The 26,296-nt window shown below is 44.4% G+C and overlaps 1 protein-coding gene across 2 annotated transcripts in view; it reads right to left on the bottom strand.

Annotated features, from left to right (window-relative positions):
* The window catches only part of LOC126983522 (anti-lipopolysaccharide factor-like), a 116,557-nt gene that overhangs the window by 69,292 nt on the left and 20,969 nt on the right, over positions 1-26,296 (bottom strand). For both annotated transcript variants that reach the window (XM_050836281.1, XM_050836282.1), the window contains exon 2: positions 22,065-22,105. The gene's annotated coding sequence lies outside the window, so the exon portion shown is untranslated. The remainder of the gene's footprint in view (positions 1-22,064; positions 22,106-26,296) is intronic.

Genomic DNA, 26,296 nt, shown 5'->3' with positions numbered 1-26,296 from the left:
CTTGTTTCATGGCGTTCGCGGTATATTTTCTTTAGTCCCTCCTGCTGCCTCCCCGTCTTCATCTGCCCTTCTCGCGTCCCTCTTTTCATCTCTCCTTTCGCCGCTTCCTGCTTCGCCTCCGCCGCCGAAATTTCAAAATCCATTTCCAAAACCCATTTCCATTCCTCTCGTGCGCAACAAAATTTAACCAATAACCCAAAAGTTTCTGCTCCACTCGTTGCAACAAAGGCAAGAATTCAATTTCCATTTGATATTCGTTGAGATGGCGGGGCCGTGCCGAGGGCGGCGACGGCGGCGGCGGCGGCGGAGCAAAGAGGAGGGAGTCAGCGGTGATGGTGGCGGCGGCGGTGATGGTGGTTGTGGTTGTGGTGGAAGTGGTTTTGACCGTTATAATGGTGGTAGCTTATAGTGACAGGTTGTTGTGGCTGTGGAAAGGCTAAGATAAGGATAACGAAACAGTATGGAGGGGAAGGAAGGAAAGAAGGAAGAAAGCAAAGAAGTCAGGAGGGAAGGTGTGTGGAGGAGTGAGGGCAGGGCAGGGCAGGGAGGGAGAGGGGGAGGGGGGTGAGTAAAATCGATAGTAAGGAGGGTGAAGACGATGTTTATTCTGTGCTGGAGGAATGATGATGTTAAAGGAGGCTGCTGCTGCTCTTCCAAACGATGATGACGATGATGATGATAATGATGGTAATGTTTGTGGCAGTGAAGATGGCGTTGATTACAGTAATAAGGATAATGATGATGAAGAGAACCGATTTAAACAGCTCCATTAAAGTAAAAATAAAGGTAAAGAAGGAACGGGAATAGTTACGAGATTATAACGCAACAACAACAACAACAACAACAACAACAACAACAACAACAATAAAAATAAGAGCAACAACCCAAAATCTGTCAAGAAAAGAATATATGGCTTAGAGAAAGGAAGAAGAAAACAAAACCATTAAGAGAAAAAGGAAAAGAATGAGAAGGAGGAGGAAGAGGAAGAGGAAGTCAAAGCGGAACAGGAAGAGGAGGAGGAGAAGGAGAAAGAGGAAGGGCACGTTCTCTTTCTAATGTTTTCCTTTGCTGTTTGTCTTCCTCTTGATGAGCGACCTCGACCTGTTGACTGGCGCTTCATTTTCGTTCGCCCCCGCCGCCGCCGCCACCACCACCACCACCACCACCACCAATGCCGCCCTCACCACCTTCAGTTCACCTGCGTCAACAAGTCTTGGTGGATGGTGAAGAGGCTTGGTATTGAGGACTCAGAGGATTGAGGACAGGAAGGTCAGTGAAAGTCAGAAGAAGAAGATAAATAAGAGAATTTGTACCGAATTGAGGAAAGGGAAGCGAGAGGAAAGACAAACAACAAAGGAACAAAGAATGATAACATGACAAAAATTTAAGGTTGAGAGGCTTGATAGAAGTAAAGATATAAAGTAAAAGTGAAGGAAGAATATTTAAAAAGGGTAAGAAGAAAAAAAATAAAGTAACAGGACACTTTTAGTAGTAAGGCTGGATTTTATGCCGTCCAACTTCCTAATACAAGAGCTAGCCAGCATCTTCACTCTTTCACCCCTTTCCCTGGTAAACTCAAGAACAGCTTTACTTCGTCTATATTTCCCCATTTTTAGACAGACAGACCGACACCCACCCAACGCTACCCACCCACTCACTCCCAGAGCCTTAGGATATGCTTAAAATCGTCCTATCTCTTCCCTTAACCTCAAGCACTTTCCACCCACCCAAATCTCCATCTCCTTACCACCACCTCAAATCCACACAACCACCACAAGAGAGCGAGGAAGAGAAAGAGGAAGAGAGAGAACAAGTGAAACCAAGAACGAACCCATCACAGCAGCAGCAGAGAACCAAGAACCAAGAGAAAGAGACCGACGGAGGAGGAGAAAAGGGGGCAGGCGGGGGAAGGAAACCTCGTATATGCGTGGAATGTCAACGGGAGATATGAAAGCCACACATGAGCCAAACACTCAGTAATTACGCTCCAAGGCTTTCCTCTTCCACTTTAGGCTTAGACGAATGATAACCAATTTCCATTTTCTCTTAGTTCTTTTTATCTATTTGTGGAGAGAGAGAGAGAGAGAGAGAGAGAGAGAGAGAGAGAGAGAGAGAGAGAGAGAGAGAGAGAGAGAGAGAGATAGAGAGAGAGAGAGAGAGAGAGAGAGAGAGAGAGAGAGAGAGAGAGAGAGAGAGAGAGAGAGAGAGTTAAGATATAAAGCGGAAAATCTGCTTCCAAAACATACTTAACATAGTTTCTCTCTTCTCTCTCTCTCTCTCTCTCTCACCCGATCTTGGGAGCATCATAATTAAGACGTTGCTAATACGTTCTACAAAGCTTACGTGTTGTTGTTGTTGTTTTCACCTCTTGCGTAAGTAATCGACAGACGCTTCAGCCATGACATCCTCTCTCTCTTTCCTCACACTCGCGGTAACACAAGTGGGTCGATGAGGAACAGAAACGAAGAAGAAGAGGAAAAAGTAGAGAACAGAAGTAGAGAGAAAGGATATGAAGAGAAATATAACGGAAGTAGGGTAGAAAAAATAGCAGAAGAGGAAAGTAGAAGAAGATGGAAAGACACCCAGAAATAGCAGTTGAACTAAATGGAAATGAATGAAGAATAGAGATGAATGGTGTTGAGTAAGACTAAGAGGGAGAGGTTGTGTGTGTGTGTGTGTGTGTGTGTGTGTGTGTGTGTGTGTGTGTGTGTGTGTGTGTGTGTTTGTGAAGGCGATAATAATGACACTAGTGAGGGACTTTAAACTTGTGCATCAAAATCATTTTCGTATAAATCTGACTTTCTCCATTTTTTCTGTGCCGTTCTTTAGAAGTTGTGTCTGTTAGGAGGGGTTAGTCAGCTACATTAAAAATAAACTAATGAAAATAATGATAATAATATTCTTTGACTTAAGGACTGATACCGTTACAATATAATAATTACAAAAAAATAATATTTGCCACCATAAGAAGGCTGACCGCATACTTCCAAGGTCGTGGACGGACGAATTGGATATGAAGAGGTTTGTTTATGTGTCCAAACTCTTCCCTCAACCTGTTCCGAGGCAGTCACAGGTTCCAGCATCATCGCCCTCTTTCTCCTCACTTTCTCTTCCTGCCCCTCTTCCTAGCTCGTCTGTTCGTATGCACAGGTTCATGCAACAATGACACGGAACCTGATTCATATCACCGGCGGTCACAGGCATCAGAGGCGTTCCCTTCAGCGCCCTCTTTCACTTCCCCTCCAGACCGTCCTCTTCTTTCCCATGCACAGGTTCATGATTATTCGATACAAGAACCTGAATCACCCCCAGGTAGTTTGTGCGTCCAGCAGCGCCCCCTCTCTCCCCTTTGCTTGCTTTCCCCTCCTGACCGTCCTCCATTTTCCCATGCACAGGTTCATGAGCATGCTACAAGAACCTGAATCATGGTACCTGTCGTCAAAAGCTCCAGTGGCTTCCCCAATGCCTGTCGTCCGTTTCACATGCACAGGTTCATGACTGCTTGGTGAAAGGAACTGGGCCGTCATGCCACCGAGGAACCTTAAAAGCCACACCGAACAGCTTGACACTCGGGTACTACAGCAAGACTTTTTTCGGTTAAGACTTGAGAACCTTTGAGCACGTTCTTAAGATATGCTCCAGGAGAAGAGAGGCAAACAATAAAAGCTTTGTCCTCACGCAAGCCATTCCCAAACTGTTTGTGTGAGATAGGAGAGGAAAGTGAGCCCCTGAAGACAACGATAGCAAAGGAAAAAAATAAAACAGAAAGTGTAAAATATGGAGGCTCCCGCGATCGTTTGAAGAGTAAAGGACACTTCGATAATAAACAAATGACATTCCTCAGGGCGCCACATCGTCACCATCACACACATCACCCCTGGAAACCATCTTAACATCCTCCGTATAATCGAAATAAGGGTATAAGAGAGATTTGTTCCAGACATCTTCACGTGCCCTCCTCACATCCTTCGTCATCGCAAAACGCCATCGACTCGCCTCCACTTCAGAGCCTCTGGAGAGCGGGAAGGAGACGAGGGAAGACATTTTCACGTCGTCATCATCTTTCCTCGTCTCAAAACGGCAGCAAATCATCTCCAGCTCAGCGCCTCGGGGAAGGGAGAGAGAAAGGAATGAGGGAAAGGGAAAGGAAGGGAAGGGAAAGGAACTGAAGGAAAAGGAGATGGCTCGGAAAGAAAGGGAAGGGAAGGGAAACTGAGGGAAAGCGAAGGGAAGGGAAAAAGGAAAAGAAGATGGTTTAGAAAGGAAGGGAAGAGACGGGGAACTGAAAGAAAGAAAAGGGAAGGAAAATGGAGGGAAATTAAATGGATCGGAGATGGAAGGAAAAAGAAAAAAAGGGAAGAGAAGGAAGGAAGGGAAGGAAGGAAGGAAAGGAAGGAAAGGAAGGAAGGAAGCAGAGGGAATGGAAGGGAAGGGAAGGGAAAGGAAAGGAAAGGACAGGAAAGAAGGAGTAAGGGAAGGGATGATTAGGGAAGGGAAGGTAAGAAGAGTGAAGTGAACTGAAATGAAGGAAAGGAAAGGAAAAGGAAAGAAAGAGAAGGGAAGGAAGGAAGGAAGGGAAGGAATGGAATGGAAGGGGAAGAAATGAAGGGATAGGGATAGAAAGGGAAGGGATGTGAAGAGAAGAAGACGGATCGGGCACGTAAATAATCTGCCCTGGAAAGCCTTGTCTCTTCGGCCCCAAATTGTCGGCTCAGACCTTACTGGCGGGGAAATTAGTTTTGTTATTGACGCGTCCCGGGGCGTCCACTGCACCACGGACGCTCCACCTCCGCTTTTATTCTCTTTCCTCACTTATTTTATCCTTTCTTTGCTTATTTTCCCCTTTTCTTCCTTCATTCCTTCGTTCCACTTTTTTAATTTTTTGTCTTTCCACGTTTTTCTCCTCTGTACCCTCTTCTTTATTTATTCTTTTCATAACTTTTTTCTTTTTTTCATTGATTCCTTCTTTCCATGGCGTATTTATTTTTATATTTTTCTCATCTTTTTCTCTCTTTTTTCAATTATTTCCTTTTTCCAATTTTTTATATATATTTCTGTCTCCATGTTATTCCTCCTCCACTTTTCTTTTTTTTATTTTCCTCCTTACCTCTTTTCTCTTCTTTTTCATTCGTTCATTCTTTCTATTTTTCCATTCTTGTCTTTCTCCGTTTTTCTCCTCCACTCCGTTCTCTTAAAGTTTTCCTTGTTTTCTTCTCTCACGCCATTTCTCTTTTTTCTTTTCCATTCTTTTCTCGTCTTTTCGCTTCTCTATTATTCGAACTGTCTCTTTTTTTTCTTTTTCTCTTTCCGCTTTTCTGTGGCTACCTTTCCTCTTCTACAGCATCCTTCAAATATATCCTTTCTCTCCTTCACATCCCGCTCCTTTCTCTTCTCTTATTTCCTTCTCTTTCTCTCTTGTCTTTTTCCCTCTTCCCATTTCCCCATTCCTTCCTTTCCTCGCCCTCAAGTGCACTCTATTTTTTTTCTCCTTCCCTCTTAGTTTGATCTTTTCTCTTTCTCTTTTCTATCTGTCGGCCTCTTCTTTCCTTCTCTTCCTATTCTTCTATTCACTTCAGCCTTGCCCTCCTTTTCTCCCTCTCTCTATTGCTTGAGTCTCCTTTCTTCTCTATTCTTCTCTTCCTCGTCTTCTTCTATTATGCGTCTCCTCCTTCCATAATTCTACTTAGTCATATTTTTTTCACCTTCTCTTTCATCTCACATTCTTCCTTCTCTTTCCTTTCGACATTTTTCCTTCTCTCTTATTCCGCTTTTCCATCTTTTTCTCCATTCTACATAATGATGATGATTAGAGAGAGAGAGAGAGAGAGAGAGAGAGAGAGAGAGAGAGAGAGAGAGAGAGAGAGAGAGAGAGAGAGAGAGAGAGAGAGAGAGAGAGAGAGAGAGAGAAGCGTAAATAAAATTATCTCAGGTGATTTTCTTCAAGCGTGACGTTACCTGAGGATGAAATAATTAGTGTAACCTGGAGGAAGCTGGCACTCAGGTGTTGTGAAGGAATATTACTCGAGCAGGAGGAGGAGGAGGAGGAAGGAAAACGAAATAGCTGGAGGATGACGTCGAAGAAGAGGAGGAGGAATGGGGGGAGGTGAGGAGGAGGATATGGAGGAAGCGGAGGAGGAGGAGGAGGAGGAGGAGGAGGGAAAAAAAATAGCAGGAGGATGCCGTCGAAGAAGAGGAGGAGGAAATTGAGGGAAGCTGAGGAAGAGGAGGAGGAGGAGGAATACATATTAAGAACAGACACCAGAAGACCTGTCGGTCTATGGCTACTACAGCTACTACTAGTAATCTACGTGTGGTATTACAGGACAGAATAGATGAAGGCTTCTCCCCACCCACCTCTCCCTCCGGCAACGTGCCGGCAGGAAATAGTTAGAAGAGAACACCACGTGCCTTTAAGGAAGAAAGGGACATGGAAATTTTTACAGTAAAGAAAAAAATAAGAGGAAATTACTACCCTTAACTTACGCTACTGGTGACCTAAGCTGTGGGGAAAAATAACATGCCATTAGGTTGTAATCGTGCTGCCTGACACATACGAAAAAGGGTCAATAAACAGTGTATGTCGTTGATTCTTAAAACATTATAAAAGCTAGTATTTAATTGGACTCCTCACGATGGGGTGAGATGTAGTTTCAGGGATTACAGGTAGAGGCTTGATCCTCGTTTACCTTCGGTACGGGTGTACTCTCCAGTATCCCGTCAACCTTACTGTTCCCACACCTTACTCATCAGATGTATGTTGCGTACATTAAGTTTTTTCTTTACTCTGTTGATAACTTACGCTACTTGTAATCTAAGCTGTGGGGGAAAATAATATGGCTTCAGGTTGAAGTCGTGCTGGAGAAAGCAGAGGAAGAGGAGGGAGAGGGGGAATAAGAAATGGAGGAAGGAGGAGGAAGAGGAGAATCTGAAGGATGAGGAAGAGGAAGAAGTGGAGGAAAAGGAAACAGAAAAAAGAGAAAGAGAATGAGGAGATGGAGGAGGAGCTAAAGGAAAGATGATAGGAAGTGTGTCAGCAAGACGAAGAAAAGAAAGGAGAGAAAAATACATGAAAAAGGAAAGGATATATAAAAAAGGAGAAAAAAATATACAGGAATTACACGAAAAACGAGAAGAGGAAGGAGACGAAGGAAGGAGAAAAGGATGTAAGGATGGTAATAAGGAAGGAAAGAAGGGGAGGAGTAAGGGATGAAAGGAGAGGAGGAGAGAGGAGAGAACGAAGGAGAGAGGAGTAAGGAAGAGAACAATAAAAAAGAGAATTATGTATATGAGAAAGGAGAAGAGGAAGAAATCGAATGAGGGATGGATATGAGGATGGAAAAGAAGGAAAGGGGAAAGAAGGAAAGAAGTGGAGGAGAGAGGAGAGAGGGGAAGGAGAGAAGACGAAGGAAGGAACTGAAGGAGGGATGGATATGAGGAGGGAAAAGAAGAAAGGGAGGAGGGAGGTAGGGAGTGGAGGGGAGAGGAGAGAAGAGGAGAGAAACGAAGGATAGGATAAAGGATATAAAAAAAGGGAAACGAAGAGAAGAAAAAAAACAGAATTATATATATATGAGAAGGAAGGATGTGGGGGTGGAAAAAAGGATGTTAGGGAGGAAGGGAGGGTTGATGGGAGAAGGGAAGGAGAGGAGAGGAGAGAAACGAAAGAAGGGGGACGGGATGGAGGAGCGGATGTCACCGAGATATGAGACAACTTTAGGTGTGAAGATATTTAATTAAATGTGTTGTGACGGGGCTGAGTCTTGGTAAATATTATCAGAGTGTAGCAAGGTTGTGATTGCGTCCGTCCGTTAGGTTAAGTCTGTCTATTTGTTTCTTCATTAAATTATCTGTAAGTGCTGTCTATTTTTGGTCTACATGTGTGTGTTATCTATCTGTTTGTGTGTCTGTATGATCTGTTATTATCTACTTAGCTTATTAACTGTGTGTGTGTGTGTGTGTGTGTGTGTGTGTGTGTGTGTGTGTGTGTGTGTGTGTGTGTGTGTGTGTGTGTGTGTGTGTGTGTGTGTGTGTGTGTGTGTGTGTGTGTGTGTGTGTGTGTGTGTGTGTGTGTGTGTTCTCTCCGTGAACCTGTTTTTTTGTGTTTGTTCACTCTGTGTTTGTCTGTTTTTCTAGCTCTCTGAATGTCTGTGCGTGTTTGTATGCAATTTTATTTTCGTTTACTTTCCTTTGTGTCTGTCTGTCAGTATGTATGTATGTATGTATGTATGCATGTATGTATGTATGTCTATGTATATCGCTTCCCCTTACCCAATAAATCCACCTTTCTCTCTCTCTCACTCTTATCCCCTCTCCCTCTCCCTCTCCCTCTCCCTCCCTCTCTCTCTCTCTCTCTCTCCCGGCAGCCATTTTACAGCACCATCCATTGTAATCACTCAAAACACACTTTCTTTTTTTCTTCCTTTTCAAGCTTTTGTTATTATTCGGAGCAAGGAACATTTTCATTTTAGGTTTGCAAAGTTTTCTTGTTATTCCATCTATGCACTTTGTTTTTATTTTTTGTCTATGCAGTATTCTTATGGTGCACTGTATATTATTCGTGCGTTTTCCCTTGCTCTCCTTTTGTTCCTTTCACTCTCTCTTTTATCGCCTTTCTCTACGTCTTTCTTTATATATTCTCTCCTATGCTCTGGTACTTGGATTCTCTCCTCTTCGTTATCTATCCTCTTTCTCCTCATTACTTCTCTCTTTGTTTTGGGTTTAACATGTTCTCTCTATTTCTTTCTTCGTTTATCTGACATTACCGTATACAAGAGACACTATCCCTCTCTCTTTCCTCCTATTCCTTATATTCTCAGTCTGTCTAGTGTGCCATAAAACCAATACTTTTCCTCGCTTCTCCTTGTTTTCCTTTCTTTTATTTCCTTCCTTCACTCCTTGTTTCCCATTCTTTCCTCTCCTTCCCTCACTCCTTTCCTCCTTTCTTTCCTCTCCTTCCTCATTCTCTGCTTCCCCTTCTTTCCTCTCCTTCCCTCACTCCTTGCTTTCCCGTCTTTCCTCTTCCTCCCTCACTCCCTGCTCCCCTTTCGTCCCTCTTCTTCCCTCACTCTATCAACTTGGCGCCTCAGGACAACAACCCTTCGAAGGCGCAGCTGCTTCCTACAGGCCCTGGAGAGAGAGAGGCGGCGGCGGCAGAGGGTGAAAGGGATAACGTAAATTAGTTAACTTCATATACAGGTGCAAGGGAGGTAGTGAGCGGCGGAGGGGAGGGCGAAAGATCTAAAAAAAACTTGCCTGTGATCGCAAAATATATGGGAAGAGAAAAGGTTTGTATTGGAAGCGAAGTAACGATGAGGAAGGAGGGAATAGCTGAAGGGTATTTAGAGAGAAAGCTAGACACAGGGAAGACTTAGAATATATCTCAATTGAAGGGTAGGAGAGGAGGCAATATATGGAGAGAGAGGGAAGGAAAGGGAAGGAGGGAGAAGGGCTGGAGGGTGGACTCAGGAAACGGACGCAAAAACAGTGATATGGAGGGAGAAGGGAATGATGGAGAGGGAGGAAGGAAGGGACGCAGGGAGAGATGAGAGAAGCAAATATAAGATAAAGAAACCTGGAAGAGAAAAAGGAGAAAGAAAGAGAGAGAGAGACAGAAGGAGGCAGGAGAGAGAAACAGAACTAGAAGGAAGAAGAGAGGAAGAGAGAAGGGAAGAGAAGGAGAGAAGAAAGCAAGGAGGGAGAGAAGGAGGCAAGGGGAGAGAGGAAGAAGCAGGGAGAGAGATAGATGTAGAGAGGACAAGGGAGGGAGAGAGGGAGAGAAGAAAGAAGCGTGAGAGGGAGAGAGAGAGAGAGAGACAGAGGCAGGGAGAGAGAAGGGGCGGTGATCCCATAACAGCCACGACTCTCGCCTCGATCTTCGGCGATGCTCCGTTGTTTTCCATCCCCCTCAAGGCATCAGATCCTATAAAAGGCCGAAAGGAGGCGCGCAAACCCTCCTCCCTCTCATAGACTTGTTTCCTTTTTGTTTAGTTGCTTGGTTTCTTTGTTTCTCCTAATTCCTGAACGTGTTTTCTTCTTTTTCTTGTATACGAACTTCTTTCTCTGTTACGGCTTCATCTTCTTCTTTCTTTGTTTCTTCTTCTTATTGTTATTTTTCTTGTTCTTCTTCTTCTGGTTCTTGTTTTTTTCTTCTATTCCTATTAGCTTTTTTTTTTTTTTTTCTTTCGTTCTTGTTCTATTTCTTGCCTCGAACGACATCATGTTAGCCCTTCAGAGATTAGTTTTGTTAATAATCTCTTGTTTTCTGTATTTTCCTTTATTATTTCCTATATTTTTTTCTTTATTTCCTTCACTTTTTTCGTCTTAGTCTTTCTTTCTTTCTTCCATTCATTCCTTTGTCTTCTTCTTCATTATCATTTTATCTCCTTGTCATCTTTCCTAATCCCTAATTCCTCTTTATTCTTGATCGTCTTATGCATACCTCCTTCACTGTTTCATTTTCCTATTTCTTCTCCTCCTCCTCTTCTTCCTCTTCTTTTTCCTCCTTTAACTTTTCATCCTTTGCTTCTTTTTCCTCAATTCTTTCTTCTCGTCTTCCTTGATCTTTTTTCTTCCTAACAGTTTCTCATTCTCTTCCTCATCTTCTATTTCCTCCTCCTTCTTCTTCCTCCTCAACTCTTCTTTTACTTTTACTCTCCCTTTCGTTCTTCTATTTCACCTTTCTTTTGCCTTTTCTTTCCTCAGACTCTTCCTCCTTTCCTTTTCCTTCCTTCCTCTTCTCCCTCCTTCTCCTCCATTCCTTCCTCCTCCTTCACACTCTATTCACCTTCATCTTGACCACTTCGCCAAACCACACGCACACACACACACACACACACACACACACACACACACACACACACACACACACACACACACACTGACCTCAATCTGGAGCGGCAACTTGACCTACTTTCACTTTCCCTTCCAATTAATTCCAACCTGAGACGCCAATTAACGCCTCCCCCCCTCCTCTCTCTCTCTCTCTCTCTCTCTCCCTCTCTCTCTCACTCGGAAACAAGAAAAAAAGGAACGGAAGGAGGGAGAGAGAAAGGAGGGACGGAGGGAGGACGGAAGAAGGGAGGGAGAGAGGAGGTAAAACAAACAGGTATGATAACAGAGGGTAGTGAGGAGCTTTCTTACCTGGGGACAATGGATGCCGAGTCTCAATTAATTAGTGGTGTGTGACGGGAAGGTGATCGATACGGACTTTAACGGCGAGGAGGAGAAGGAGGAGGAGGAGGAGGAGGAGGTGAAGGAGGACGAGGAGGAGGTGTAGAGACTAGGCGGGGAAGCGTGGAAAAACTAAAGACGAACGCGCAAGATAATTAGGAAGAAATGGATAAGACGGAAAAAAGATGTGCGGGGAGAGTGTGGGAAAAACGATGAACGAGAAACAGAATTATACAGGTTTTGGATAGACGATCAACGCTGAGTATACCTGATTTTGATGAATGATAAATATAGGAGTCTTTTCCCCTACGACATATAGCCATTTCTCTTTGCTATTCCTCGTCTTCAAATTGTCTTCCATGTTTGAATCTGAGAACGAAGGATTAATAAGTAAAGAAAGAACAAGATACATTACGATAAAGTTCACTGCTTACTTCTCTCTCTCTCTCTCTCTCCGTAAGCACACGTATTTTTCACTATATTCTCTTTTTATTATCTTTCATTCTCCTCTCCTGTCGTAATCCAGTCCGTCTACTGTCCTTTTCACAGCACACCACGCATATCTCCCTATTATCTACCCCATCTATACTATCCTCCATATTCCTCTATTGTCGTAACCCAGTCCATCGAGTTTCGTCTGCCATTTCCTCTCCTCACTTTCCTCGCGTCCCTTCAATATACAATCATTTCTCCTTCCCCTTCTTCGCCTCTCGATTGCGCTTCATTTCCAGCCCTTGTCGTCCCTCAGTCTCCGTCTACGCTCTCCTCTTTATCTGTCCATCTGCCTATATTCACCTGCCTGTCTGTCTGTCCCTCTCACGCTATTCCAATTCAAAAATACGTCAGGACACCTTTTGCCTCTTTCTCCTCCTTCTCTTCTTCCTACTCCGTCACTGCCATTTTTTTTTCTCCATCTTCCTCGACCGACTCTTCTTTCTTGTCCCGCTTCATGGCGCTGTTAACATCATTTCTTTGTCTTCCTTCGCCATCTTCTACATATATTATCGCTATCCCCAAAATTACCGCTACTTTTATGTGTTTCTTCCTCCTTCACGTTATTCTCTACCTCCTTCTCCTCCTCTTATTCGACCGTCGACATTACTCTCAAAAGCAGCCGCACTTATATGTTTTCTTCTTCTTCTTCTTCTTCTTCCTCTTCTTCTTCTTCTTCTTCTTTTTCTTCTTCTTTTTCTTCCTCTTCTTCTTCTTCTTCTTTTTCTTCCTCTTCTTCTTCTTCTTCTTCTTCTAGTTCTTGGTTCTTTTTCCTCCTCTTCCTCTTCCTCCATTACCACCAAAATCACCCAAACCACCGCTATTATCTCTTCCCATTTCCTCTTCCACTGCCTCCATTACAACCACCATCACCAAAGGCATCATTAGCTCCTCCACCTCCACCATGCACCTCCCCCTCCACCTCCCTCGACGAAAGGAGGAAGAAAAAAGCTACATTGAAGACGCACACTTTCTGTCATCGCCGCCTCTCTCCTCGATCCCGTCCATTCAAAGCTTCACGGAGGGAGAAAATTGCTTCAGACCTCTTGGCCCATCGATCTCCGCCTCTCTCGGGTTAAAATTGCTTTTCAATCTCCTCTTTGAGTCGCCTTTCCGAGTATGATTCTAAAAGGAGAGACGTGAGGATGGGTACTTTATTTTTAGGGGGGACTTTCTGTTTCTAGTGTGTGTTAATGTTTGTGTGTCTTTTTTTTCTAATTTTCTTTGGTGCTCTAAACGGGAGGAGGACGAGAAGGTGAAGGTGGAAGAAGGGAGGAATAGGGAGAGATGTAGAAGAAGCTAGAGGAATAGAGAGAAATAACGGAAATGAATATAAAGTGATGGAATGGGGAACTGAAAAAGGAGAGATGCCGTATCGTGGCGAGGAGGATGCTGAAAGGAAGATGATAAAAGGGAGTGAAAGAGAAGCAGAAGAAGCGAAAAGGAAGATGAAGGGATGATGATGAGAGGAAGAGGAAGAGAATTTTAGCAGAAGCGAAAAGAAACACGAGGGGAAAAAGAGTGCAGAAAAAAAGGAGAAAAGGAGGCAAAAGAACAAGTTTAAGAGAGTAAAAAACAAAGAGCAAAGGGAAAAACAGAGAGGAGACGGGCGGGACAATCGAAGAGGAGGAGGAGGAGGAGGAGGAGGAAAAGTTGAAGATGATGGCAATGGTGATGGTGGTGGTGGCTGGGATGGCAGAGGCGGCGGAGAGAGAGAGGGGACGGCGGCGGCGGCGGCGGGGACGACGGCGGCGGGGACGACGGCGGCGGTGGCGGCGGTGGCGGCGGTGAGAGCAATATGTTGGCGGTTCTTGTAATGACTCCGCCACCACCACAAGTTTTGATAGCCAGGCCCCTGAATTGCATACTCGATGTGTCTTGGGAGGCGAGGCGCGCGGAGGAGAGAGGAGGAGGAGTAGGAGGAGAAGGAGGAGGAGGAAGGGGAGAAGAGTGGGTCTGAAACTGAAGAGAGGGAAGATGGGTTAGGGAGGGAGATGGGAAAGAGGAGATGAGGGGAGTGTGAGTGAGTTTGTAAGGAGGTGTAAGAAAGAGAAGGAAAGAGAGATAGATAGAGAGAGAGGGTATGGAAAGGGGAGGTGAAGGAGAGGAGAGCTAGAGTTTGTAAGGGTGTGTAAGAGAGAGAAATAGAGAGAGTGAGAGGGAAATAGAGAAAGGGTGGAAGGTACTGATTGGAGGAATGGGAGAAGGAGGAGTGATAAGGGTAAGGGGAATGAAGAAGAATAAGTACAAGGGGATGAGAAAGGTGAAGGGGTAAGAGGAGCAACTTGGGGGAAGGGGAGAGAAAAGGGGGGCGAGGCAGCGTGGGCGGCGGCCTGGAAATTGAAGCAAGGAAAAAACGGGAAAAATAAGAAAGCCGAGGAAGTCCTTCGGTATATTCAGATCGCCCTCACCTGCCTCACCTCTCACGGCGCTCCTCCTCATAAATAAAGATTCGATTTTGGCGCAGCAGCAGCAGCATCCCTCCCTCCCTCCCTCCCTCCACTCCTTTCTTCGGTCGTTGTTCCTGGCTGGTTTAAACTTTTTCTTGGCTCATGCTCCTTCTGTTCATCCTTGTCTTCCTTCTCCATCCACTCACTCATCCCGCCTTTTCCTTGTCCTCCTCCTTGTTTTTCTCTTCTTTTCCTTCTTGTTCTCCTACTTTTTTGGTGTTGCCAATAGCGCCGGTAGACTCTCTTAAGGGTTCTCTTGGACGACCCGAGCCCGCTAGTGACTCAGGCGTATTTTATTTATAATGGCTGCCGTGATGTAGGGCACTTTTTTTTTCTTTTTACAACAAAGGAGACAGCTCAAGGGCACAAAAAAAGGAAACAATAATAAAAAAAAGATCGCTACTCGCTGCTCCTACAAAAAGTATCAAGAGAGATGGCCGAAAGAGAGGTCATTTTCGGGAGGAATGGCCCATGCTGCCCTCCGGTGCTTCACTTGAGCGATGAAGCTGAGTTTAGGGTTGCTTGAAGATCTGGGCAGCATGTGGGTAATCTTCCGCCACTCGGGGATGGTTGAAAATTGTCAGTGTGCATCGGTGGGACTCGAACCTAGGTCCTCGAGCTCACCACGCCCGCACGCTGACCATTCGGCCATCACCTCCTACTCCCGTTTCTTCTTTTTCTCCTCCTTTTTACTTTCATTCTTCTTTTTTCTTCTTGTTGTTGTCTTTCCCATTCTTTTACTCCTTCGTCATCATTTTCATCCTATCCTCACCATCATCATTTTTTTCTTCATTACTATCAATCCTAAAATCCATCCCAACCCAAGAACACACAACCACGAGCGACTTGTTCCAGACGCAAGACGCAACTTCACCCAAACTCTTCCTTTCAGACTTGGCTTGAGGGCGGAGACGAAGGCGATCAGTACACGGAGGGGCGGAAGGGGAAAACGTGCACCCCGCCTCATTAGGGCTCAGGTGGCGCCTCTCTCCCTCACACCTGCTGCTCAGACAGACAGGTGACGCTAATGAGCAGGTGAGGGATGGCCGCGAAGAAAAGAAACCGCCACGGAGGGAGAGAAGGAGATAAGAAGGATCGGAGTCAGAATAACCAACGAGGAAGATACAGAGGAGGAGGAGGAGGAGGAAACATGGAAACATGGAAACGCAGGCAACAGAAAGCCTATTGGCTCATTACGAGGTTGCCCGCTTTGGTGATTTAATCTGCTCGACAGCCTGGGGCCTGGGGAGCAGATGAAAGCACCTCGACATTGAGGAGCAGATGAAAGCACCTCGATATTGAGGAGCAGATGAAAGCAACTCAATATTCAGTTTACTCCCGACGCAGCGAAGTGACGGTCGATTCTATATTTGAAGGAGTTGATAGTATTCGCATTTACTACTTCTGAAGGAAGATTGTTCCAGTGACGGATGACTCGGTTTGAAAAGAAACTCCTTCCGATGTCTGTGTTACATCGACTAGACTGAATGGGTAAACCGTTATTTCCAGTTCTTAGGTTGGTTTGCAATTCAAAGAAATTGGAGTAATCGACGTTATTGAATTTTTTCAGATACTTGAAGACTTGAATCATATCCCCTCGTAGGCGTCTTTTCTCTAATGTAAAGAGATTGAGTCTCTTGAGTCGTTCCTCGTACGGTTGAGCCCTTAAGGTTGGTATCATTTTCGTGGCGCGTCGTTGAATCCTTTCCAGTAAATCAATGTCCTTTCTGTAATTAGGAGACCAGAACTGTACTGCATACTCGAGGTGCGGTCTTACCATGGAATTATACAAGGATAGCATCACGTCTGGCGTTTTACACTCGAAGTTCCTCGCTATGAGCCCGAGCATAGTGTTGGCTTTGTTGTATGCTTTTTTACAGTGATTCGCGTGTTTCAGGTCACTGCTGATAGTGACTCCAAGATCCTTTTCCTCCTGCATCGCTTGCAGAGGTCTCCCGTTCATGATGTATGTGTGGTTACTATTTCTGGACCCAATGTGCATGACTTTGCATTTGTCAACATTGAAGGACATTTGCCATTTTTCCGACTATTCGATAATGTGATTGAGGTCTTTCTGAATGATTTCGCAGTCGGTCTTTGTGAGGGCCTTTCCCCCCACCTTAGTGTCATCAGCAAATTTCGATATTGTGGATTTCAGTCCTGATTCGAGGTCGTTGATATATATGATGAAGAGAATGGGTCCCAGCACTGACCCTTGAGGCACTCCACTAGTGACTGGAAGCCAATCGGAAGGCTGTCCGTTGAGTAGTACTCGTTGTTTTCTGTCGGAGGAGGAGGAGGAGGAGGAGGAGGAGGAGGAGGAGCAGAAAAGGAAGGAAGGAGAAAGAGCAAAATGACGAGGAGGAAGAGGATGAGAAAGATGATGCAGAGTGAGAAAAATAAGAAGAGAAAAAACAAGACAAGAAAGAAAGAGATAGAGGAGAGGGAGACGAAGGAGGAGGAGCATAAGAAAAAGATGGAGAAAGATGAGCAAGAGAGGATAGGAAAGCGGAGGAGTGGGAAGAAGGGAGGGCGGGAGGGAGAAGAGTCGGTGTCGGAGTCGGAGGAGGAGGGGGTAATGGGGGCATAAAAGACTAAGTGACGTCACGCAAAGTTGGACAAAAATAAGGAGGAAGAGGATTTGTCTGAATTAAGCAGCTTGGCGTTGAGACGGTGGCCTGGCTCGAGGAGGAGGAGGAAACATGGAAACATGGACAAGCAGGCAGCAGAAAGCCTGTTGGCTCATAGCGAGGCTGCCTGCTTTCTGTGATTTAATCAATCCGTGAGCTACAGGAGTGGCTTGCGGGAAGGATGAAAGCACTTCTATACGTACTCGTGGGTACGTTTAGTTCACTCCCGACGCAGCAAAGTGACGGTCAATGCGATTTTTAAAGAAGTTGATTGTTTCCGCTAACCATTTCTGCAGGAAGGCTGTTCCAGTGGCGGACGACTCTGGTCGAAAAATAACTCCTGCCGATATCCGTAACATCACATCACTGGGGATCTGATTGTCCCAATTTTCATATATACCTTGGAAGAGGTCCACTAGGTTGGTTAGGCATGAGCGCTTATTCCTGAAACCGTGCTGAGCATAGGAAATGATTTTGATGTCCTCAAGAAACTTGACGAGTTTGTCTCTGATTATCTTCTCGATAATCTTTCCCGCCACTGAAGTCAAGCTAATGTGCCTGTAGTTCAAGGCCTCACTCTTTTCTACCTTCTTGTAGATCGGTGTTACGTTCGCTTGCTTCCAGTCTGCGGGAACTTTATTTTGTTATAGTACCAAATTATAGATGGCGGTGAGTGGCTTAAGTATTTGCTGCTTGAGTTTCTTAAGCAGTCTGGGTGACAAGTCGTCGGGTCCGGTTGACTTGTTTGTCTCTAGTCTGTCTCGGTACTTCTGCACGTCCCGTTCGTCAATTGAACCAATTTCTAGGGGCGAGATTCCCCTTGGGGGAATAGGGGTCTCGGGTATCTACTCGGTGTTCTCGACCGTGAACACAGACGCAAAGTTCTTGTTCAGGATTCCGACCATGTGTCTGCTGTCTTGCGTTTGGGCGCCACTTTCAACTTTTAGGGGACCGATGTTGGTTTTCGACTTTTTTTTTATCTTATATATGTGAAGATATTTTTCGGATTAGACTTGAGGAGGAGGAGAAGGATAAGGAGGAGGAGGAGGAGGAGGAGGATAATATGAATAGGACAAAGGGTAATAACGATCATAATAACAATAGTCATAAAAAGAAGGAAGAAAAAAGGAAGAACACGGAAGGCAAGAGGATAATGATGATAAAAATGAAGAGAAAAGATGAGGACATTATGTGGTATATATAGAGGAAAAAGAAAAAGGAGAACACTAGTAAAGAAGAGAGAGAGAGAGAGAGAGAGAGAGAGAGAGAGAGAGAGAGAGAGAGAGAGAGAGAGAGAGAGAGAGAGAGAGAGAGAGAGAGAGAGAGAGAGAGAGAGAGAGAGAGAGAGAGAGAGAGAGAGAGAGAGAGAGAGAGAGAGAGAGAGAGAGAGAGAGAGAGAGAGAGAGAGAGAGAGAGAGAGAGAGAGAGAGAGAGAGAGAGAGAGAGAGAGAGAGAGAGAGAGAGAGAGAGAGAGAGAGAGAGAGAGAGAGAGAGAGAGAGAGAGAGAGAGAGAGAGAGAGAGAGAGAGAGAGAGAGAGAGAGAGAGAGAGAGAGAGAGAGAGAGAGAGAGAGAATAAAAAGAGACCAGGCCTTTACGGAAAAAAAATTAATAAGTTGCGAAATTTGGCGCGTATCTGAGGAGCACGGCGAAGGAAGAAGAAGAAGAAGAGAAAGAAGAAGAGGAAGAGGAGGAGGGGGAGGAGCAGGTTACCGGGACGTTAATCAGAGACATTAGACGAGTGAGGTGGCATTTAATTTAGTAACAGAGGCGTAGTAACAGCGTCTTGCAATTACTCAGGTGGGAATCTTAATGAGGGACATCTGGGGCTCGTCTCTCCCTCACCTGCCCCCTGCCCCCCCTCTCCCTCACCTGCCCCCCTGCCCCCCCCTCTTCCTCCCCTCACCCCAAACCCCCACCACGCGACAATTACCTCCGCTCACGACTAGATTAAAGTGATATTACGTTTTCCGACTCTTATTCATCAGTTCCTTGCCGCCGCCGCTGAAATCTCATCATCCGCTTGTGGTAGACAGGTAGACAGGAAGATAGGTAGGTAAGAAGGCTGGAAGACAGGTAAGCTGGTACGGTAGGTCGAAAGGTAGATAGGCTGGACTGGTAGGAAGGTAGGAAGGAAGGTAGGTAGGTAGGTAGGCTGGAAGATAAGTAAGCTGGTATTGGTAGGTCGAAAGGTAGGTTGGTGCTGGTAGGGAGAGTAAGTAGGAAAGATAGGTAGGCATGCAGGTGGGTGGACAGGTAACACTAAGAAAGGTAAGTAGGTGAGTTACTGGTTTATTCAAGTGCCTATCAGTATGGATGGGTGGATGGATGGATGACCTTTTTGTGTACGAGTGTGTGTACCTCCTTCCCTCTTTTCTTATTGCTTTTCATCCGCCATTCTGTCCTTCATTTTTTCCGCCTTTTCTTTATCGCTTCCGTTCTTTCTCCTTCCTTCTGTTTAACTGCCTTTCTTCCTTTTTCCATCCCTCCCTTCATCCTTTCGTCCCTTCCCCCTTTCCTTGCTTCTTCCCTCTCCTTCCTTCCTTCCTTCCTCGTATCCTTCTCACTTCCTCCATCCTCCTTGCTTATTGCCTGCCTGCCTTCCTCCATCCTTCCTTCCTCCCTATCTTCTTCTCTTCCATTCCTCTTTCCTTCTTCTCTCCCTTTTTTTTCCTTCTGTTCTTTCTTCCTTCCTTCCTTCCTTCCTTCCTTCCTCACTCCCTACTTCTCTTCCATCCCCCTTTCATTCTTCTCTCCCTTTTTTCATTCCCCTCTTCCTTCCTTCCTTCCTTCCTCCCTTCCTACTTCTCTTCCATTCCCTTTCTTTCTCTCCTTTTTCCTTCCGCTGTTCCTTCCTTCCTTCCTTCCTTCCTTCCTTCCTTCCTTCCTTCCTTCCTTTCTTCCTTCCCTGTTCCTCGTGCCGTTGGTGTTTATTTTTCCTCTCCTCGTCCGCCTTAATTTCACGGTAATTTCTAAAGTCCCGGACCAGATTACTTTCTGACTAACGCTGATGAAAACTGTCCATGTTGATATTAAAACATGGCGTGCTGTGCGTGTGTGTGTGTGTGTGTGTGTGTGTGTGTGTGTGTGTGTGTGTGTGTGTGTGTGTGTGTGTGTGTGTGTGTGTGTGTGTGTGTGTGTGTTTCCATTTGTACCTTTTTTATGGATTTTTCTTCCGTTTTTGCTTCTTTTCTCATCGCACATTTCTTCCCTTTCATTTTATTTTCCACTTTTGTTTTTCTCTCCTTAATTTTCCTTCGTTTTCTCATTATTTTATTAACTTTTTTTTCCTTTTTCATCTCTCTCTCTCTCTCTCTCTCTCTCTCCCCCCCCGCTGGCTACCGGAAGACATCTCAGAGTTTCCTATTTTTCTCCGTCGTTGGATCGATAACACGAGTCTTTGATCGAGGAGACGGGAGGAACAGAGAAAGGGAGGAGAAAAGAGGGAGGGAGAGAGAGGAAAGGAGGGAGAGACAGCGAGAGAGAGAGAGAGAGGGCGGAGTATCTGAGACGGTGGAAGGACGGAAGGAAGGATGGAATAATGGAAGGAAGGAAGGAAGGAAGAAAGGAAGGAAGGAAGGTAAGAAGGAAGGAGGGGAGGAACAGAAAGGGAAATAGAGAAGGGGGATAGGGAATGAATGGAGGCCACAGATTTGAAAGAAAGTGGAAGAGAGTAGAAGGAAGGAAGGAAGGAAGGAAGGAAGGAAGGAAGGAAGGAAAAAAGAAAGAATTGACAAAAATAGGAGAGGGACAAGACGAGAGAAAGGATAAGGAAAAAAAAAGGAAGAAGGAATGGAAACGAATGATGGAAAGAGGGAAAGGAGGAATGAAGTGTGAATGGAACAAAGCAGAATAAAATGTAATTAAAGGAAAATGAAAAAAGGAGGGAAAATAAAGGAAGATATCGCAAAGGAAAAATTGATGAATGAAAGAAAAGGAGACGATGGGGATGAGAAAATTAGATTACAAAAAGTTAGCCATTACAGAGATAAAGAAAAAAAGGAAGGGTAAAAAGGAAGAGGGGAGGAATAGGAGGAGGAGGAGGCAAAATAACATAAAGCCAGAAATTAGGATGACGAGAATAAGCTGGAAAAGTAACAATGAGAAGACGAAGGAAGATAACAGCGAGAAATATGAAGAAACAGAAGAAAAAGGAAATTAAAAAAAATGTAAATTTTGAAAGAAAATAGACAAAAAGAAGAAAGATCAGTATCGGCAGAAGACAAATATGGATCAAGGAAGGACTCTGAAGAAAAAAAAAAACTGACAGATATGGAAGGAGATAAAGAAAGGTAAGAAAAAGAAGACAAAACAGAACTAAAGATATTAAAAAAAGTCTCACTCAAACCCTGTCGCAAGCCATCACAGGAGGAGGAAGGGCAGTCGTAATAGGCGACTCGGGAGGGAGAAAGAGAGGGGAGAGGGAAAAGGGAAGAGAAGGAAAGAAGGCGGAGAAGAAGAAAGAGGAGGGAGGGAAGAAAAGGGAATAAGGGGCTGTACAGGAAGCGTATGTAGATTATGTAGGGAGGAGAGGGAAGAAGGAGGGATGGAAAGGAAAGGGTAAGGAGGATATGGAGAGGGAGGAATATGGCAAAAGAGGAGGAGGAGGAGGAGGTTGCGTCAAAGAGGAGGGAGGAGAGAAGGGGAGATGTATGGACGGAATCTATAGAATATGGGCAAAGGGAGGGAGAGGATTAAGGAAGGAGGAGAAGGAAGCGGAGGAGGAGGAGGAGGAGTGGGGGAATGGATAAGGAGTACATACACTTTGGGACAAATATGTAGATTGGAATAATTGAAATTCCGCCAGAAAAAAAAAAACGACGGATCAAAACAAACGAAGAACACGAAGCAAACGAACGAAACGAGGCGAATATAAATGTGAAAGAGAAACAGACGCAAAAAAATGACTTCTTCGTTTATAGTTTTCTCTAAAGTCCGTGACAAATATCAAGAATGTTAGAAGGAAAGGAAATCGATGGGAGTTCTGTGAATATTTAATAATGGTAATGATGGAAGCGACGAATTGAGGCTTACCCCCAAATATCTGTATAGTGAGTAGTGTAGAGTAGTGAAGTGTAGTGTAGTGTGCCAGGGTGGAGGTGAGAGCTTGTTTAAGGGTGTGCCAAGTGATTGTTGTTGAGATGATCGTCAGTGATGATGAAATTAAAGATACGAAAAAAAAGGGAATATATTACATAGAGTTGAAATCATCAGGAGGAAGAGGAAACCATAACACACACAAGCACACTCACACACAGACAAAAAGATAATAATAATAATAATAATAAACAAATAATAATAATGATAAATTCACAAATAACTCACATCGGGTCCCATCAGCCTTACTCCTGTGGAAGTCATCGCACCTGAAAAAATGAAAATGAGACTCATGTTAGTGAAACTATAAAGCAGCGACATGAATTAAGAAGTGCACGTATGAATGAAAGAATGTGCTGCAACATAATAAACATCGAGAACAGCAGAGCAGCAGCAACGAATACATCATCAGTATTAATAATAATAATAATAATAATAATAATAATAATAATAATAATAATAATAATAATAATAATAATAATAATAATAATAATAATAATAATAATAATAATAATAATAATAATAATAATGATAATAATAACAATGATACTAATACCATAATGAAAAAAAGAATTCTAGCAATAATATTAATAATTAAATTAGTTTAGAAACAACAATAATGGAATAGTTATGAAATATGAGAGATCTTCATTTACGATTAATTTGTCATTTAAAATGATGCAATGAAATACTTTGTGTAAGGTTACTGAAAAATCATGACACTAATGAATTATAATGTTCAGCATTCATTGTTGATACTCATGCCACCTATTGTTGCCACTGCCACCACTACCACCACCACCACCACTACTATCACCACTACCACTACTACTACCACTACTATCACCACTACCACTACTACTACCGCTACTACTACTACTACTACTACTGCTACTACTACTACTACTACTATTACTATCACTACTTCTATTACTACTACAACTACTACTACTACTTCTACTACTACTACTACTACTACTACTACTACTACTACTACTACTACTACTACTTTTAATTATCATCATCATCAGCATTTTATACCCGTTCATTTTATCGCAACACAACACTATGAATGCAAACACCACAGACTAAAAAACAGACAAAATGCTTCCCTCTGTCAAGCAACTAAAGAAGAGAAGAGTATCACCTTTCCCCTGTCTAACACCAACCTTTATTCTCCATTCTATCTTCCCTTTGTATAAGAAGTGACAGTGGTCTCGCGTAGGAGAAATAAAAAAGGCGATTCAATGTTTGTGGAGTACAGTGTCCTTAAACTAAATTAAATACAAAGTTTTAGCCATTATTAATTTTGAGGGAATCTGACGCTGCTCCTTCCTATTCTGTGTTGGGTTGAATGACAAAAAGGACACCGTCAGGTATTCTTTTATAGTTCCACCTATTTTCCTATCCAAACACAACGCCAACCAGCCCTAGAATTTATCCCGAAAGTGCCACTGTGCCACGGCCCTAGACAGGATATGAGAGAGCACAAGTCCTTTCAAGAGCTGTTTTGGACTTCGTTTTGGAACTCTACTTTTTAACTCCTAAGAGAAGTGGACTTTTACTAGACAAAGAGGACACAAAAAGGTCTTCCAGCTCCCACTTGACCCCACATATACCTCACCGGGAGTGACTTGCGCCCGTTTAGGCAGGTGTTTGGCTACCAACTTCTTGTGTGTGTGTGTGTGTGTGTGTGTGTGTGTGTGTGTGTGTGTGTGTGTGTGTGTGTGTGTGTAGATGGGAGGGAGGAAGGGAGGGAGGCAGGGGTGTGGGGTGTGAATGAAGAGTGTTTGGATAACGAAGGAGGGTGGTAGAAGTGAAGGGAGGGGGGGAGGTAAGGAGGAGGGGAGGTAAGGAAGGAGGGGGGTGACGAGAGGGGGGGGAGGGCGTGTAAAGCAAGTCTTAATAGGCGGCGTAAAGGTCAAGGGTAGCAAGGCACATGGAGGAGGAGGAGGAGGAGGAGGAGGAGGAGGAGGAGGAGGAGGAGGAAGCAAGAGGAGAAAGAATATATATCATCATCATCATTACCATACTACTACTACTACTACTACTACTACTACTACTACTAATAATAATAATAATAATAATAACAATAATAATGAAAAAGGACAAAGAAAGAACAAAAAAATGAGGAAAAAGGAAGAAGAGCAGAAGGATGAGAAATGGGAGAAGGAGTAGAAGGAAGAAGAAAGGGAGAGAAAGCAAAGTTCGATGCCTATAGTTTTGTTGGGATGCTTGTTCGTTTCTGGCCCAGTAACGCCTTCCTTGCCTACTCACTTTACACATGAATCCTTGGAGTAGGGAGAGAGAAGAACAAAAGTGGTGATTCTCAGGACCAGTTTTACTTTAAGCCCGTCACTAACGACCCATTTGATAACACTTTGGCAGTCCTTTGAAGTGTAGGACTCAAGCTGTCTTCCATTAGTTGTGAATTGAAGTATTAGTGACAGAAACAACACTGCAGAATATCAAGAGGACCAATAATACAGCACAGAAAACGATACAGTATTTTTCTTACAGTTTGTCCGATTCTCATCAATATACTTGCTTTTCTGTATTGCGTTTAGTATATTCGTGTACAACATAAGTTCAGGTAAATCAGAAGCTTTTTATATATATTTTGTACTTGCAGCTTTTTAAAATTGGAACTATTTGTACATATTCACGACACGATGTTGAAAGAAAAGGGAAGGCTTAAAATTACGTGACCAGATTTAAGCAGTTAGTGTCCAGCTACTTTTTTTCGTTATTAAACTTTAAACATGACAAGGAGGAGGAGGAGGAGAAGCAAGGAGGAGGAGGAGGAGGAAGGGAAGATGGAGATGGTGGAAGAAGTATAAGAGGAAGAGGAAGAGGAGGAGGATGAAGAGGAGGAGGAGGAGGAGGAGGAGGATGAGGATGAGGAGGATGAGGAGGAAGAAGAAGAAGAAGAAGAAGAAGAAGAAGAAGAGGAGGAGGAGGAGGAGGAGTAGGAGGAGGAGGAGGTGTAGGAAAAGGATGGAGAAACTTACTAGGAGATGAGTATAAAGAAATCACACAATATCCTCAATAAAAGTCTTTCCTTGATTTTTTCTTTATCTCCTTCCCTTGTTTCCTTGTTTTGCATCACCAACAACACAAACACACATAACCCCCCCCCAGACACACCTACTCTCACCTACCCACCTACCCACCCCCCCACCAACCCACGTACACTCACCTACCCACCTACACCCACACCCACCAACACACGCACACTCACCTACCCACCTACCCACCCACACCCACACACACACACCTACCCACCTACCCACCCACACCTACCCACACCTACGCTCACCTACCTACTTACCCACCCACTCACACAAACTACACTCACCTACCCACCTACCCACCCACCTACCCACCCTCCACCCATCACTCTCACGCACGCACGCACGCACACAATCCATAACTCATTATCTGAAGCGTGCTGTGCGGGTCGAGCGCGCAAAGCCAAGTTCGGGCTAAGCGGCTCACAACGAGGATGAAAAAGACTGACAATCATTCAAATTACACCTTTCTGCCGGCCATACGTGATACAGCGCAGTCCTCCCTGTTGTCATCCGCCAGCGCAATGTGCCATAAACGAAAACGCTTTGATATCCTGCCAATTTTTTTCCGCTCTCGCTCTCTCTCTCTCTTTCAAAAAAAAAAAAAAAAAAAAAAAAAGGAAACAAAAGAAGGGATTTTCCACAGCAGCAGCAACAAAACCAAAACCCAACCACCACCACCACCACCACCACCACGCTCATCATCATCATCATCATCATCATCATCATTACCAACAGCACGAACAGAGCAGGTACCAAGAAAAAATAAAGCATAAACTAATAAAAACCTAAAAAGCTTCCATACTGTTTATCAAATCAGCTTAGGAGGGAGGGAAGGAGGGACGGGAGGGAGCGAGGGATGGGAGGGAGGGAGAGAGAGAGAGAGAGCGGGCTCGGGGAGGGGGAAAAAAATGCCATTATTAATTCCCGGTGCATTTATTAGATGTTTTTATAAGTGCTGTCGAGCGGGATGAGGGCGACTGTTTCGATGTGGCATTACCTGTGCGTGTAGGGGAGGAGGAGGAGGAGGAGGAGGAGGGAGAGTGTCAGGTTAGGTCGATGTTCCCAGGTATTAATGATATGAGATCCGTCCTCGTGTGCATGTGTGTGTGTGTGTGTGTGTGGCCACCGGGCAGAAATGGCAACTCAACGGGCCCCTCACGTCTCATTTAAATTATTGGAGTTGGCTCTAATGCTGGTGAGCGGCGGTCAGTGGTCGCCTTCCCTTATTATTCATTGAGGCGAACTGACTGACGGGCGGGGAGGGTGGAAGGGCAGGGTAGGGAAGGAGAGGAGGGCACGGGACGAGGAGGAGGACGAGGAGGAGGCAGAGGAGGGTATGGAATATAAGGCAAAGAATCAGAAAACCCTGAATTGACCTTCGTATGA

This window comes from Eriocheir sinensis, chromosome 54 (assembly GCF_024679095.1).
Source record: "Eriocheir sinensis breed Jianghai 21 chromosome 54, ASM2467909v1, whole genome shotgun sequence".
In the NCBI taxonomy this organism is placed as follows: domain Eukaryota; kingdom Metazoa; phylum Arthropoda; class Malacostraca; order Decapoda; family Varunidae; genus Eriocheir; species Eriocheir sinensis.
This window is presented reverse-complemented; position numbering and strand designations above follow the sequence as displayed.